This window comes from Canis aureus, chromosome 13 (genome assembly GCF_053574225.1).
Source record: "Canis aureus isolate CA01 chromosome 13, VMU_Caureus_v.1.0, whole genome shotgun sequence".
Lineage (NCBI taxonomy): Eukaryota > Metazoa > Chordata > Mammalia > Carnivora > Canidae > Canis > Canis aureus.
This window is the reverse complement of record NC_135623.1, coordinates 42,800,931-42,818,321: the sequence shown is the minus strand read 5'-3', so window position 1 is coordinate 42,818,321 and position 17,391 is coordinate 42,800,931. Positions and strand designations below refer to the sequence as shown.

The window sequence follows — 17,391 nt, the reverse complement described above, 5'->3', positions numbered from 1 at the left end:
ACAGCAATTAATATCATATTTTTGCCTAGTCTGTCTTGAATTTTCTGGTTACACACATTGAGCGACATTTTCGTTGCCTCCTCATCCATCTTGCCTTATAAAACCATGGTCAGTTAGCCAACACCAGACACCCCTATAGGTAAAGGTACCTTGGTTGTCACTCTTGTCTGCCTGTCCATTATAGTAATTACATCAGTAGCCTCTGTTAGCTGCTACTACCTGGCTTTTGCCATTCTGGAATTGCAATGTCTTGACTAATATTATGAAGCTAAACTCCTTAGCAGGATGCTCTACTGTCAACTCTGGCCCACAGAAGACAGAAACTGTATCAAGCTTCTCCAAAGATCCTGGTGCTCCCGTTATCACTGCATTCTCTACATTCTCAGGGAAGCGAACATTCCCTGACCATCCCAGGGAACATAGCCAACCGGTGGGTTCTCAGGACGTACATAATAAGTGTATTCTAAGATTCCCACCTTTCTAAGCCTTCTGGTCCTTTCTTCAATATTATACCAAGGAGGTTTTGCCATCTACTTCATTTGCTAAAGAACATTATCAGGTCCACACTTCAAAAAGCCATCCTGTTAAATTATTAGGAATCCTGAATCACGGCTAAGTACCCCCATATTAATGAATTCTACTCTATTTAGCTTTGTGTTCTGTCCTCCTGGTCTAACGTACTCAAGATACACTCCTATACACATTTGCCCAGTTTCAGCTAACACCTATTAGCCAGATCCTGCAATTCCTCTGGCATGTGGGCTGTTTCTTCCCAGAGCTTGTATTTTCCTGTTCAGGCTGTGCTGAAACCTGACTTTGGTTTTTAGCCAGGTAGGTAATGGAGGGTGTTGGGGCATATCTTGAAGAAAACAAGAATCATCTTGAAAGGCACCTGCTTCAGATTAGATTATTGTATGTTCCCCCAGGCAAGCAGAGACTGTTTTGCTGTGACAAATGGTTAGAGGCTATTTCTACCCGCCTGGAAGGCTCAGAGTAATCTAGGAGCTCAAAATTCTTAGCCTTGTCTACCTAAACATCTTCATTTCAAGTCTCTGGCCCCATTCTTTTCTTGGAATCTTTGCTATATGATCAGATCCTTGGCCTGATTTTGAGCAAAGTCTACCTACAGTTGCCCCGAGCTGTAACAAAGCCACTCTGACTTTCAGAGCATGACTTAAGTTGTCAAATAATTGCCCTAAAACTAGAAAGAGAGAGAAAGTCTGTGTGTGTGGTGTGTGTACAAAAATTTTTTGCAAGACTGTCAATGCTTACAAAAGAAGCCACATCACAATTCCTTTAATTAATATTGCCCCCATACTGACTAAGCACAATAGCTATTTGATCTCCCCAAACCTTGTTGTATCTGCATCTCATCACAATTAAACTATGGGTGAAATCACTGCATGCCAGGGATTATTACCACACCACCTACCACTGCAATTGGCTCCCTATTGCTTTCAGACAGTGGGCAATTCAGCTCTAAAATCCCATCCTGAGGGTCCACTTTTTATAGCTCACTCCTCTGTGTTAACCTAGGTTTTCTGGAAAACAAGAGTTTGAGGCAAAAGCTTAAGTGTTACTGCTTTGTTTGGTAGTGCAATTCCCTGAGGCAAGAAAGAGGGAAATGGGAAGCCAGACAGGGACTGCAATGATTAATTTTATGTGTCCACTTGACTAGGCCAATATCTGCCTGGATAGCCAGCAAAATATTATTTCTGGTGTGTCTGTGAGGGTGTTCCTGGAAAATATTTGATAGACTGAGTAAAGAAGATCATCTCACCAATGTGGGTGGGTACCATCAGTCACTGAAGATCCAAATAAAACAAGAACACAAAGAAAAGGTGAATTTGCTCTCTCTGTCGGAGCTGGCACATCCATTTTCTTCTGACTTAGACATCAGCTTTCCTGGTTCTTGAGCTTTTTGGTCTTGGGCTGGAATTTAAACCACTGACAACTCTAGTTCTCAGTCCTTTGGACTTCAATTGAACTATACCTCTGGCTTTCCTAGTTCTCTCATTTGCAGATGGCAGAGCATGGAACACCTTAGCCTCCATAACCATGTGTATTAATACCTTATGTAAATATATATATATATATCTTATTGGTCCTGTTTTTCTGGAGAATCCTAATACAAATATTGGTACTAAGACATGTCACTGGAGAATGAATACCCTAAACTGTCAAAGTGACTTTGGATCTGAGGGATGGGTAAAGGCTGGAAGACTTTCAAGGTGCACGCTAGAAAAGTCTATGTTGCTGTGAACGGGCGCCTAAGAGAAATTCTACTGAGCACCTAGGAAGGAAGAGGATAGCTACAGAGAAAGCCTCGGTCTTCTTAGAGAATACCTAAGTAATCCTGAACAGACTTTTGATAGAAATACTGATGGTAGAGGCCATTTTGATGAGGCCTGAGATGCAAATAAGGAACATGTTATTGGACAATGGAGGAACGGCCATCTTGTTATAAAATGGCAAAGAACCTGGATGAATTGCGTTCACATTCTGCTGTTTTGTGGAAGATAAAACTTGTGAATGATGAAATTGGATATTTAACTGAAGCTATTTCTAAGCAAAGTGTTGAAGGTGCAGCTTGGCTCCTCCTGACTGCTTATAATAAAATGTGAGAGGAGAGAAATGACTTCAGGATGGAATTGTCAAGCAAAAAAGAAACAGAATTTAAAGATTCGGAAAATTCTCAGCCTATTCATATTGTAAAAATTGAGAATGCTATTTGGAAGAGAACACTAAGAGTGTGGCTGAGTGACCATTTGATAAGATTAGTACAAATCAGCCATCTCAACAATGGCCAGGAGCTAGTAATTGAGACAAGAAAAGAATGACCTCAGGCAGCCCTGGTGGCTCAGCGGTTTAGTGCTGCCTTCAGCCCAGGGCCTGATCCTGGAGGCCCAAGATCAAGTCCCACATTGGGCTCCTTGCATGGAGCATGCTTCTCCCTCTGCCTGTGTCTCTGCCTCTGTGTGTGTGTGTGTGTATGTGTGTGTGTGTGTCTCATGAATAAATAAATAAATAAAATATTAAAAAAAAAAAAAAAGAATGACCTCAAAGGCAATTCAGAAACCAGCTGGGCTGGCACTACTACTATCACAGACCCAGGTTGCAAGGGCTGGGGGACAGAGTGGTACCCAGCACCCATCACATCACAAGATCCTTGACAGCCCCAAGGGCAGCTCCATCAGGCTTCAGTGGCCTCCCCTCCAGAAGAGCAAGCAGCAAACACTGGTGATCTCTGCCAGTGCACAGAATGCACAGGCCCGGGGCATATAGATGCCTCTACATAAGTTTCAGGTCCCCATTCCTGAAGACTCCAGCCTAGGGCGGAGAACCACCTTGAGAGAGCCCCTGTAGGGCTGCACCACTGAGCTATGGGGGCAACATTGCTACCTCAGTGGGCTTGAAAGACAGAGCCTCAAGCTAAAAAGGATTATTCTTCAGCTTTAAGGCTTAACGTTATTGGCCTCATTAGGCTTCTGGACTTACTTAGAACCTGTCACTCCTATCTTCTTGCCTATTTCTCCCTTTTGGAAAGAAAATGTCTATCCTGTGCCTTCCCCACCATTGTATTTTGGAAGCACATTACATGTTTGGTTTCACAGGTTCACAGCAAGACAGGAATTTGCCTCAGGAGAAATCTTACTTCAAGTTTCACTCATATCTGATGTAGATGATATTTAGATGAGACTTTACACGTAGGCTTTAAAGTTGGTGCAGAACAGGTTAAGATTTGAGGGGACTATTGGAAAGAAATGAATGTATTTTGCATATGATAAGAACATGAATTTGGGGGGGGGGGGGTAGAAGTAGAATGCTGTAGACCAAATGTTTGTGGCCACCCTACCACTGAAAAAGTTCATATGTCAAATCCCAAAATCTAATGTGATGGTATTTGGAGGTGGGGACTTTGGCAATTGATGAGGTCCTGAGAATGAAGCCCTTGTGAATGGCATTAGTGCTTGTATAAAAGAGACCCCAGAGACCTCTCTCTACCCATCTGCTATGCGAGGACACAGCAAGAAGCCTACCATCTATGAAGCAAGAAATGGACTCTCACCAGACATTGAATCTTCCAGTGATTTGATCAGACTTCTAAGCTCTAGAACCAAAAAAATAAAGTTCTGCTGTGTAATATACCCAAATTATGGTATTTTTGTTATAGCAGCCCAAAAAGACTAAGATGAGGACAGATGGAAAGGAAATACAATGCTGGCCAATGAATCATGAAACACATAGCCATTTGCTCAGCCATGTGGGATAGCTCCCAACAGGCTATATAACTTTTTAATGTTTCATATCTTGGAATACTCTATAAGAAGGGGAGGTGGAGAGAAAAGGTCCCCGCTGTTTTCTTCCCATCCTCTGTACCCCATTGGTCAAGACTCATTTCCATGCTCCCAGGTTGGATCCCTGGCACCATAGGCAGCTACTGGGGATGCTGAATTTTGTACCTTGTGATATAGTGTTTCATCCTACTTCAAAAGTGATGGAAGGAGCCAGAAACTCCATATGGTAGCTTCAGGTGGTGGAACCAAGCAGGCCGCATGGAGTCAGTCGCCACAGCAGCTGCTGGAATGAAGCAAATGGTTGAGGGCCCAGTAATTGAGTGAAGACAAAGAAATCCAAGGCAGTGCATACAGTATATCCAAAATACAAATTCTCTTGAATGCCAATGTTAGCAATACTCTAAGGAAAGCAGAACAGCAACATGGAAAGAGCCTGGATGCCCAACCCTGTGAAGCTACAATACTAGTCCTGGACCACCCACACCCAGATTATTATGTGAGATAAAAAATAAACTCCCATTTTGTTTAAGGACCAGTCGTTGTAGGAGTAGCCAAAGCTATAATAAGCCATATGTCTTAGAAATTTCATGTCTGGGGATCCCTGGGTGGCGCAGCAGTTTAGCGCCTGCGTTTGGCCCAGGGCGCGATCCTGGAGACTCGGGATCGAATCCCACGTCGGGCTCCCGGTGCATGTAGCCTGCTCTCCCTCTGCCTCTCTCTCTCTCTCTCTCTCTCTCACTATCATAAATAAATAAAAATTTAAAAAAAAGAAATTTCATGTCTTGAAATCAGCATAGATAATCATTTACAGTAAGTATAAAGCAGTCTGCTTGATTCGCTTTCTCCCTCTCCCTATGCTCCTCCCCCTGCTCGCTCGCTCTCTCAAATAAATAAATAAATCTTTTTAAAAATGTGAAAGTAGGGATCCCTGGGTGGCGCAGCGGTTTGGCGCCTGCCTTTGGCCCAGGGCGCGATCCTGGAGACCCAGGATCGAATCCCACATCGTGCTCCCAGTGCATGGAGCCTGCTTCTCCCTCTGCCTGTGTCTCTGCCTCTTTCTCTCTCTCTCTGTGACTATCATAAATAAATAAAAATAAAAAAATAAAATAAAAATGTGAAAGTAAAACTATTAATAGTTTGTTTTCCTAGAAAGATAGAATTGCAAGAATCTTTGTTCTGTATACTTTTCTGTACATTCCAACCTTTCCACAGTGAATATGTATTATTTTCATTGTAAAAAACTAATACTCTTTAACTAAAGCATAAAGATACATGTACACAATAACAAAACTACAAATTAAAAATAGAAATTCCATATGCACGAATTACACAGAATTTCCATAACTATATCACTTGAGGGGACTTATCTAGAAGCACATTCTTGGACTATGTACTATTTGCTTCATTTACTAAATCAAAAAAGAGGCAGAAGTTTTTGATACATTCGGGCATTTTTAAGACTTAGGGTCCACATGGACCATTAAAATAGGCATATTTTCCTTAACTCCATGTCCTACCACTCTTATCTCTCCTTACCATTCCCCTACCACCAACTTTCTTCATTACACACAAATCCAAACACTATGATTCCAAGCTTACTACAAAGCAGGAAGTAAAAGGAAATATGCAAAGATACATAGTGACCCAAAAACTGGCTCCCCCAAGGAAAAGCTTAAGAAGAGCAGAGATTGGAAGAGCACCATGAGGAGGTCTTTCTTGATATCAGGTCTATCATATAATATACTGTTCAAAGAAAAGCTGAAATTTTATCTGACTTTTGGGATTGGTCATAAACCGTAGGCTAATGATTTCCAAACCTTCTTACCATAATTCATGGCAAGAAATACAAAAAGTATGATGACTATACTTTTAATTTTGTTCTTGTCAGGAGGCTGCATATTTAATTCCTTTAGTTGTATCTCTTACCAGATTGAGATAAAAATTCAACCCTGCAAAGTCGTAGAGTTTTGGGACTGTTTCATTCCTCCTGCTTGAAAACCAGCCAATTCTTTTCTGAGTTCATATCTTTCCTATAATATGTTGGCAAATACAATCAGTAGCAACCAACATATGCCTTTTGTTTCCAAATCCTTTGCCTAAAACCCCAAGTTTATTCAGTATATTTCATGCTACCAAGTTACAGCAAATAACAGTTTTATTAACTATCTCATCATTAAATAACATGAGTCGCCATCTTTCTAGGCTCCAATAACAGTTTCCTTGCTGCCCAGTCTTTGGCTCTGAAGTGAATGCTACACATTTTAAGTTTTTCTTACAACACCCAAATGCTGGTACAAAACACTACATCACTCTCTTTAGACTAACTTATGCTAAGGTAAAAAAGCAATCATACGTCTCCATAGTATAGAAGAACAAAGTTTCATTCCTCATTCACATGTGTGAATAATGTGGATCAGCTGGAGCTCTGCTCCATGCACTATCTTCACTCTGGGACTAAGGCTAAAGGAGCAAGTCATATCTGGGACACTGCAAGTCTCACCTCCCCTTACATTTTATTTTCTAAAACAACTCAAATGGTCAAGGCTGTTCTCAGTGGTCCCAACAAGCATAATCCTTCTACAGAGAGGAACAGTAAATATTTTGAACAATAATTCAATCTACCAGAGTACCTAAATTTTAACATAATCTGAACTAAACACACATCTTTCTCCCAATCTACACCTCTGCTGCTTTCTTTCAGTATATAATAGATAGCATTAGTAGAGGCTCCAGGATATTCATACTAGAAGAAGGTTGGTATGGCAATTCATTTATAAAAAAAGAGCTAGGTGACTAGTTTTGAAGCTGCATCTTCCAAGCAAACATGTAATTTTCATTTAGATTGTATGGTCATTTAAGTTGACTTGATGGAGTTGGTTGAAATTGTCCCAGTTGTCCTTCAACTGGTTGCTACCATTGTAGTTACCCAAACAAGAAACAATGATATCTTTGAGTCCTCTGATCCTACTTCCAGTCCTAATTTCTTCCACTCCCAATTTCTACAACTGCACTGTCCAATATGGCAGCCATCAGCTACATGTAGCTAATAAGGATTTGAAATGCAGCTGGTCTGAATTGAGATATGCTATAAATGTAAAGTGCACAGCAGATCTCAAAGACTTCATAAAGAGGGGTGGCTGAGTGGCTGGGTCGCAGTTAAGCATCCAGCCCAGGTTGTGATCTCAGAGTCCTGAATTCAAGCTCAGAGTTGGGTTCTACATGGAATCTCTGTCCCCTCTGCTTCTGCCCCTCCCTGCCATGTGCACTCATATGTGCTCTCTCTCTCAAATAAAAAATAAATCTTTAAAAAAAAAACCAAAGACGCCATAATGGAAAAGAATACAAATATGTCATTTTTATATTGCTGGCATTTTGAAATGACGATCTTTTAAAGTATTGGATTAGGGCAGCCCAGATGGCCCAGCGGTTTAGAGCTGCCTTCAGCTCAGGGCCTGATCCTAGAGACCAGGGATCGAGCCCCATGTAGGGCTCCCTGCGTGGAGCCTGCTTCTCCCTCTGCTGTGTCTCTGTCTCTTTCTCTCTTCTCATGAATAAATAAAATCTTAAAAAAATAAAAAATAAAATATTGGATTAAATAAAATATATTAAAATTAATTAAGATTAATTCAAATCTTTTTGATGTGGCTTCTAGACACTTGAAAATTACATATGTGGTTCTTGTTTGCAGCTTACATTAAACTTCTATTGGAGGACACTACTCTAGGCTGTTTTTTCCTCTTCATCGCCACAGTTCCAGCCCTAGCTTAGGCTTTCATCTTCTTTTGGTGAGATTTCTATCAAAACCTCCTAACTAGCCTTTCTGTCTCCAGTATGGCCTTTCTCCAACTGATTCTACAAAGTGGCCAGAAAGATCTTTTAAAACAGAAATCAAATCATGCTCAAACAGCTTAATACTGTTCCATGAGTCTCTTCCATTGACTTTAAATTTGTCACTCCATATATATAGTCTTTCCTGATGATCCAGACCCCTGGTTTTAAGTGACTCTATTTCCTGAAGTGGAGCTTTCATATTTTCCACATATTTATGCCTTCAAAGGCATCTGCAGTCAAAGTTCTCTCCCCTCCTCCCCTTTCACCATTTTTCTTATCTTTCTGACAAAAGAAAGATATCTAGAATCTCACCATGTGGCTTTGATGAAACAACTGTTTAATTTAAACAAGGTACCATAACCACATTCTTACTCATTGTAAGACTTATTGCCAATACAATATTCACAATACATATTTTAAAATACTCAGGAATATAGAAGTTTTGGAAAATCTTTTAGGGAATAGACAAGAAACTGTGAGAACCATTAACTAGCCCATTGCTCATGACGTCCTACTCATATTCCTATAAGCACCAGCACTCCTCCCCAATACACAACATGCACATGCACTCACACACTCCTTCCTAGATCCAGCTTTACTCAAGACTCAGCCTACCCAGCTATTGTCAGCTTCAGGGCTCCTCAGAACATTCTCCTTCACCCTCTTCCCCCAGCTAGTTACTCACTACGACTCCTGCTTATTTGATGGCATCATCAGAAAAGAATACTTTTCAGTTTTGCTATACAGGAGCTTCACAAATTTTCTTCTATTATGTGAGCTTTGATTTTCATTGCACTTTATAAAATAAACTTGAAGGAAGATGCAATTTTTTTCTATTCAATTTTTATTATCACCATAGTACTCTTTACCAAGACTTCTCTCCTTTCATTAGTCAAATGAGTTGTTTTTTCCTCCAAAATTTGTTTGATTATTTTTAAGTGTTGCTAAAAGAGTAGTTTCAAGCAGTTATTACTAGGGTGTCTTATTTTTTAAACAAAAAATACTAAGGTATTTGGAACACCTGGCTGGCTCAGTGGTTGAGTATCTGCCTTTGGCTCAAGTCATGATCCTGAGGTCCTGCAATCAAGTCCCACATTAGGTTCCCTTTGGGGATGTCTCTACCTATGTCTCTGCCTCTCTCTGTGTGTCTCATGAATAAATACATAAAATCTTTTTTTTAAATGTCAAGGTTTAATTATTGAGCTCATATAATAAGTAAACATATATGCATATATGATGCTGTTTAGATGGACAAATGATGATTGTTATTGATTCTCCCATTGTAGTTGCCATAGTGTTGTCACCAAGTTCACTGTCAAGGTCACTATGTGAATGGTTATAGGGAGTATAGGAGAGTGATTAGGGACATGGGTTCCAGAATCAGACTGCCTGGCTCAACCACTTGCTAGTTGTGTGACTCTGGAAAATGCATTTAGCCTCTCTGTACATCAATTTCTTCATCTGTAAAATGGAGATGAAAGGAATAGCAATTCCCTCATATGTTTGTTGTAAGAATTAAATGACTTAAAACTAGTGAAGTGCCTACAATGTAAGCCATTGGTTGTTTGGATAATACAAAAAGCAATCAGTAAGATGACAAGCTCATTTTTTCAAAAGACTTGTTTGCAAAACTCTGCAAAATTACCAGAGAAATATCAGATTTCTGCTTATCCACTGAAGTACATTTTCAATTTTCATCTCAATAACAAATCCTTTTAACAGTATCGTGAGTACAAAGTTAAAATCACCAAGTTCCCTGTCAACAAAAGTTCATTTTTTTCCAGTTCTCACCACATATGAAAATTGTTTTAACTCTCTGGGTTTTATACACACACACACATACACATACACCAACACATAGACAAAAGGAGTGAGATTCTGCTGATTTTGCTCACACTTAAGTATGGCAAAACTTTTAAAAGCCTCAAACTTCAAAACATCTTTTCCTCAAATATCTTCAAGTAATTTAATTTCTTAGAACATAGCTCGCAAACCTTTTCTGTTAGGTCCAGATAATAAATATTTATGACTTTTCAGGCCCTAGATCTCTGTTGCCACTACTCAATTCTCCCACTGTAGCCCCAAAGAAGCCACAGACAATAGTAAATAAAAGTGTGGCTGTGTTCCAATAAAACTTTATTTAAAAAAAAAGGCAGTCAGCCAGATTTGGTCTGCAGGCCATAATATGCCAAGGCCAATGTAGACGTCACTCCCTAATTACCTGGTGACTTTGATCACCTCTAGTATACTGCGACATATCCATGGTGAGAGAAAAAACTCAACTTGTGAAGCAATAAGCTACAGCAAATGGCATTATAAAGTACAGAATACAGGTACATGTAAAGTAGAAGAAAAACAGATAAAGAGACGACTGCAGGTGAGAAATAGGTGACATATCAATTCCCCAGGGTGATAGTTCAGCAGGAAACACAGATCAAAACAAGTACAAGTTTTGTTTTCTGCCTCAGAGTACTTACCTGTGTAAACACATATATTCACCTCAACTCTCAATTAGCCTGTCAGAGACACACGCACCACTAGCACAGTTCATCAAACGCTGTTCCCCAAATGACATTATCAGCCCACTGAAACAACACATTCTTTTTCCCAGGGCTCATCAGTGAATCCCTCAACATCTTACTCAGAATTCTTCTTTTCATATGTCTATAGTTCAGGAATAAACAACACCTATGGGCGTTGTTAAGGATGTTTTCCCAACATTCTCAGCCCCTTTGATCCTCTGGACCTACCTCCAGAGTTAAAAAATATTTACAAGTTAATGAATTATATATCAATCTCTAACTCCTTAATTATGATTCCATTAAACCATAGCGATCAATCACCATGGGTCTGAATCAAAGCTGTGGTTGAATGAACTGAAAAGCAAAGCCATAATCAGTGAAGAGTTAATAGAATTTGATAGTGACGCTGGGGTTAGATTTGGGGTTTGGGTTTTTTTCTTTTGTTTTCTGCCTTTGTTTTTGTTTTGGTGTGTTGATTATTATATCCAAGTGCTTAGAACAGTGCCTGATACTCTACAAATACTTGTTGAATGAACAAATGATTGAATGAATAAATGAACAGATAGAGCAGGGAAAATTTGAGCTACAGAATATTATACAAGCAGTGAAATTCATGTCATTTTCTAATCATTTGGAAGCTTCAACACCTCTTCACAACACCTTGAAAAGAAGTCTGCAAATTTCAAACTACCTCTTTGCAAATGGATTTCTTAATGTCACTAGGCTCCACACATTCACAGCCCACGCTCTTTCAGTTGCTAAGTGCACTGGATTGTCACAGTATGTTCCAGAGGCTCTACACTTCTCTCAAATGCAAAAGATGTTCTTCTAATTGGAAGCAAAATCATTGTCTTTCAAATACAATATTCTCTAAAGCGGGGGGGGGGGGGGGGGGGGGGGGGGGGGGAAGAGTACTGTTAGATTCCAATCAGTTCAAATTAAAACTGATTTCCCAAAGCAAAGGAAAGCTCATGAGCTCTAAAATTCAATAATATTATTTTACAACGTGGAACCCAAAGATGATTTATAGATTAGTTTTATGTTATTAGCCTCACTTCATTAGGAATGACAATCATAACATGCTACTGAAAATATTTATTCCTAATATGCATTGATGACTACTATTGAGGAGATGTATTACAAGAGACTGAATTTTTAAGTCAATAATACAAACAAAATTTAGGCCAAAGTTTAAGACTATGATGAAAAAAGAGGGAAACTATGGCAGGAAATATGTAAGAACATTTCAATGTAATGGGTGTATGTATATACGTAAGCTTAACAAGTATATATTGAGTGAGAGCACAATAACAAAGTAGGCACCAGTTGGATATAAAATGGTTGGTCATCCATTCATTCAGGGATCCCTGGGTGGCGCAGCGGTTTAGCGCCTGCCTTTGGCCCAGGGCACGATCCTGGAGACCTGGAATCGAATCCCACGTCGGGCTCCCGGTGCATGGAGCCTGCTTCTCCCTCTGCCTGTGTCTCTGCCTCTCCCCCTCTCTCTGTGTGACTATCATAAATAAAAAAAAAAAAATTAAAAAAAAGGTTGGTCATCCATTCATTCAATAAGTTGTGGGGTTTTTTAAAGATTTATTTATTTATTTGAAAGAGAGAGAGTGCCAGCACAGGGAGGAGCACAGGGAGAGGGAGAGACTTCCAAGCAGACTCCCTGTTGAACACAGAGCCTGATGCTGAGGCTGGATCGCATGACCCTGAGATCATGACCTGAGCCAAAATCAAGAGTATGATGCTCAGTTGACTGGGCCACCGAGGCTCCCCAAAAATTTTAATTAAGATACTTCACTGGTGGGGGACTCCTGGGTGGCTCAGTGATTGAGCGTCTGTCTTCAGCCCAGGTTGTGATCCCAAAGTCCTGGGATCAAGTCTGCATCAGGCTCCCTGCAGGGATAGCCTCTCAGCCTATGTCTCTGCCTCTCTCTGTGTGTCTCTCATGAGTAAGTAAATAAAATCTTTTTTCTAAAAAAGATACTTCACTGGGTATTAAATCTTAATTATTGTAGTATAGCTTGGAATACTTGAACCTATGTCAACAAGTTTAAACTTTCATTCTAAGATCTTATTATATTACAAGGAATACATGTTTTTTAAAAAAAGATTCAACTAGGGATCCCTGGGTGGCGCAGCGGTTTAGCGCCTGCCTTTGGCCCAGGGCGCAATCCTGGAGACCCGGGATCGAATCCCATGTCGGGCTTCCGGTGCATGGAGCCTGCTTCTCCCTCTGCCTGTGTCTCTGCCTCTCTCTCTCTCTCTGACTATCATAAATAAATAAAAATAAAAAATAAAATAAAAATATATTTTAAAAAAAAAGATTCAACTATAGATACAGAGTGACAGACTTTCCATAACTACCACCACTAGGTGGGGTAACCACTATTACATTACAGGGTATCTTTTCACACTTCTTGAAGCACATACAAATAAGCACATACAAATACACACAAAAGCCTTTTTTAGAAACAAAAATGGTATATCATACTATGCACAGAGCCAGGTCAGCATGCCTCTTGAGAGCATGGTCTTTAAGCAATACCACCTCAATGCAAATCCCAGGTCTGCCCTAACCTTTTGTAAATTACTACACATCTCAATGCCAAAATTTTCTAATCTTTAAAATGGAAATAATAGGGGATCCCTGGATGGCTCAGTGGTTTAGCGCCTGCCTTTGGCCCAGGGCGTGATCCTGGAGTCCCAGGATGGGGTCCCACGTTAGACTCCCTGTGTGGGGCCTGCTTCTCCCTCTGCCTGTGTCTCTGCCTCTCTCTCTTTCTCTGTGTCTCTCATGAATAAGTAAATAAAATCTTTAAAAAATAACATAAATAAAATAAAATGTAAATAATATTAGTACATATGTCATAGCATTATTATAAAAAAATGAATACTCATAATCACCTAGAACAGAGCCTGGCACATTCTAAGAACCCAACCAATGTCAGTTATTATCATGCAGTTTATGATCTTACCCAAGATTATATTGTGGACCTCTTTCCTCCACTTCATTTTTTTCCCAAGGCCCAAACACTACCATGGTATGGATTTATTATAAGTCGTGTAATACATTTTTTGTTGTTATATGGACAGATTGCTCCAATGTACTCAAAAAGAATGCTGTAAGAATGCTAATATCTTCATGCCTATACTTGAATACTCCTGAAGTATAAATGCCTAGAGAAGAAATGGATGGATCAGAAGAGGTAAATATTTTAAAGTGTATTTGAGATTCTTCTGAATTTCCCTTCTAAAATATGCCAACTTATATTCATACCGTTACATATTAAGATGATCTTTTCCCTATATGGGGTATGGGTGTGTGTTTCATGTTTGAGCTTTTAATAACCCAGATATTTTTGTATGTATTTCATGTTTGGGTTTGTTTCTTTTTTTCTTTTTTTAAGATGTATTTATTTATTTTAAAGACAGAAAGCATGAGAGGGAGAACAGAGAGAGAAGGAGAAAGGATCCCAAGCAGACTCTACACTGACCACAAGCCAGGCTCGGGGCTCACCGTCACACTCCTGAAATCACCACCTGAGCCAAAACCAGGAGTCCCACATTCAGCTGACTCCACCACCCAGATGCCCCATCATATTTGGGCTTTTAATAACCCAGATTTTTTGTGTGATATAAGGTAGAGATCAACTTTATTTTTGTTAGATAGCCAATTGTTCCATTGCCATTTTCTATTCCCGACTTCTTTGAAATGATACTCTTATTAAATACTTAATTTCCATATATACATAGCTCAGTTTCTACTATTTTTTTCATCGAAACATTTGTCTTTCTCAGAGAGTACCCTATTACTTTAGTTGTTACTACAAAATTGTAGTAAGTTTCAGTATCTGTTAACTTTATATTCTTTTTAAAACTTATTCCTGCACTATACTGTTGCACATTATGGCAGAGATGTCCAGCTGCCCACCAAAAACTAATGTTTATCTTTCATAAGTTAGTATTGTTTCTAGAAAGCAGCCACCTACTTGGGGAGAACATTTCTCAGCTCTAGCCCTTTATAGCTAGGTAGGCCCATGTGACTAATTTTCACCAATGGGATATAAGCAAATACATTGTATGTCATCTTCAGTTCAAAGTGATGCGGAAGCAGGATGCCTTCTTCATGGTCATTGTCCCTATCCAAGGACTCCAAGGACCCCCACAGGAGGACAGACCTACAGAATGGAAGATGCCTGATTTCCAGAATGATCTTATGGAAGTCAGCCTAACCACAAACTCTTACACTTGACTAAGAGTAAGATATAAATCATTTGTTGTAATAAGCCAATAAAATTTAGGAGTTTATCTATTACCTTAACTAATATACAGAAGATGGATTATAAACGGCATTTTTTAAGAATTCAATTAGGATTTTAATTGGGAGCGCATTTTATTTAGAGATTAAGTTAAAGAGGATTGACATCTCAATATTGAGTTTTCATATCTGGGAGAAATCCCATCTTTGCATTTCTGGTCTACTTTTGCAACCTTCAATAAAGCTTTGTTGTTTTCTTTATGCAGATCCTAAACATTTCTTACTAAGTTTACTTCTATATACTTTATATTCTTGTTGTAGTGCAGCTGCAATCCTTTTCCATGACATTTTCTGTTTGACTATTGCTTGTACATATACAGAATGTTTGCTTTTATAGGATTGTCTTTTATTATCTTACAGAATCTTCTTTGTGTCATTGGTTCACTGGTTTCATTTCTTGCATTATTTCTAGCAAACAGTTTTACCTCCTCCTTCTCCAGATACTTTTTTTTTTTTTTTTTTTGCACATCTGCTAGGATCTTGAAAATAGTGTTGAAAAATAGTAGTGGTAGCTTTTTTGCCTACTTTTCATTTTAAATAAAATTTCATTAGTAGTTAACCATTAAATAACCATTAAAGGCTTCATAGTGATTTGATAAAAAGCCTTTTATCAGGTTATGGAAACCTCCTTCTATTACCAGCTTTTAAAAGGTATGTGGGGCACCTGGGTGGCTCAGTCAGTTAAGCATTTGCCTTCAGCTTGGCTCATGATCCCAGGGTCCTGGGATGGAGCCTTGCATTGGTCTCCCTGCTCAGCAGGGAGCCTGCTTCTCCCTCCCCTCTGGCCCTCCTCCTGCTTGTGAGCTCTCTCTCTCTCTCTGTCAAATAAATAAATAAAATCTTCAAAAAAAGGATTTTTTTTATTGTTGCTGTTGTTAAATTAGGATGAATCTTACATTTTATCCAAATGCCTTTCCTCTCTATTTAATTTACTGTTTTATTTCTTTTTTAAGATTTTATTTATTTATTCATGAGAAACACAGAGGCAGAGAGAGAGGCAGAGACACAGACAGAGGGAGAAGCAGGCTCCATGCAGGGAGCCAGACATGGGACTCAATCCCAGGTCTCCAGGATCACGCCCTGGGCTGAAGGTGGCACTAAACTGCTGAGCCACTCGGGCTGCCCTGTTTTATTTCTTTAATATAGTATAATATATAACATATTTCCTAAATATTAAAAGACATTTTCAGGGATGCCTGGATGGCTCAGTGGTTAAGCGCCTGCTTTCGGCCCAGGGCGTGATCCTGGAGTCCTAGGATCGAGTCCCACGTCGGGGTCCCCGCAGGGAGCCTGCTTCTCTCTCTGCCTATGTCTCTGCCTCTTTCTTTCTCTGTGTCTCTCATAAATAAATAAAATATTTTTAAAAATAAAATAAACACATTTTCATTTTATGTAACCCTTTCTTGGTCATTTTATATACCTTTAATGTGTCCGACTATTTATGGAATATCTTTGTCCATACTTTCATGTTAGAGATTGGTTAATAGGGGTGTGTGTGTGTGTGTGTGTGTGTGTATACAGCATTTGCCTAGTCTCATCAGGAATATTCTATCCTGTAGAACAAAATTCAGAAATTTCATTTTCCAATGTTCTATAAGGTTCAATAAGATATCTTTTTTTCCCTGAATATTTGAAAAACTCACTTGTAAAGTCAACTAAGGAGAATGTCTTTTGGTGGAGAAAGATCTTTGCTCACTTTCCACTTTTTCTACAATTACTAAACTATGCAAGTTTCCTTACCTCTTCTTGAAATTTTAAAACATTTTTACTTCTGAAGTATGTATTTCATTTATTTTTCCAAAGCTTTCTTTCTCAATTTGTACTTAATATTCTCCTTTAATTTTTCAAAGTTTCTTCCACCTCTGCAACTATGTCCCCTTCAGATTTTTAATACTGCTTCTCTGAATCTTCTCTCTCTTTATCGTTTTGAATAGGCTAAGGCTTGTCTATCTGAATTGGTTGTTTCAAAAAATCAGCTTTTATTCCAAAAGTCTAAAAACTGTGAAAACACTATATGGAAGATCAGGTATTTTATTTTTCTCAGGCAGATTAAAATTTTTATACATTGCTTTAAATTTAGTGGTGTTTCATCCAAAAAGTTATCTGGAAGCTGAAAAGCATATTGAACACATTTGTTGAAGTTTATCCCATCTGCATGTTTATGGTAGTTGCCTGACTGCTTGGGCATACTATATACTCAAGTTCGTGGATTGTTTTGTCCTAATCTTCCAAGTGCTTACTTATTTTTGGTCTACTTTATCAGTCAGTTTCTCAGACAGATGTGTTTTAAAGTTTTCCACCGTGTGGGCAGCCCTGGTGGCTCAGCGGTTTGGTGCTGCCTTCAGTCCAGGTCCTGATCCTGAAGACTGGGGATCTAGTCCTGCATTGGGCTCCCTGCATGGAGTCTGCTTCT

General features: G+C 39.2%; 1 long non-coding RNA gene across 3 annotated transcripts in view; it reads left to right on the top strand.

The window, feature by feature from the left end:
* The window catches only part of LOC144282367 (uncharacterized), a 48,297-nt gene extending 33,341 nt beyond the window's left edge, over nucleotides 1-14,956 (top strand). For 2 of the 3 annotated variants that reach the window (XR_013350785.1, XR_013350786.1), the window contains exons 5-7: nucleotides 13,754-13,866; nucleotides 14,089-14,300; nucleotides 14,754-14,956. This is a non-coding gene — a long non-coding RNA (uncharacterized LOC144282367). The remainder of the gene's footprint in view (nucleotides 1-13,753; nucleotides 13,867-14,088; nucleotides 14,301-14,753) is intronic. The other variant, XR_013350787.1, reaches the window with a different exon arrangement.
* Nucleotides 14,957-17,391: the final 2,435 nt, after the last annotated feature.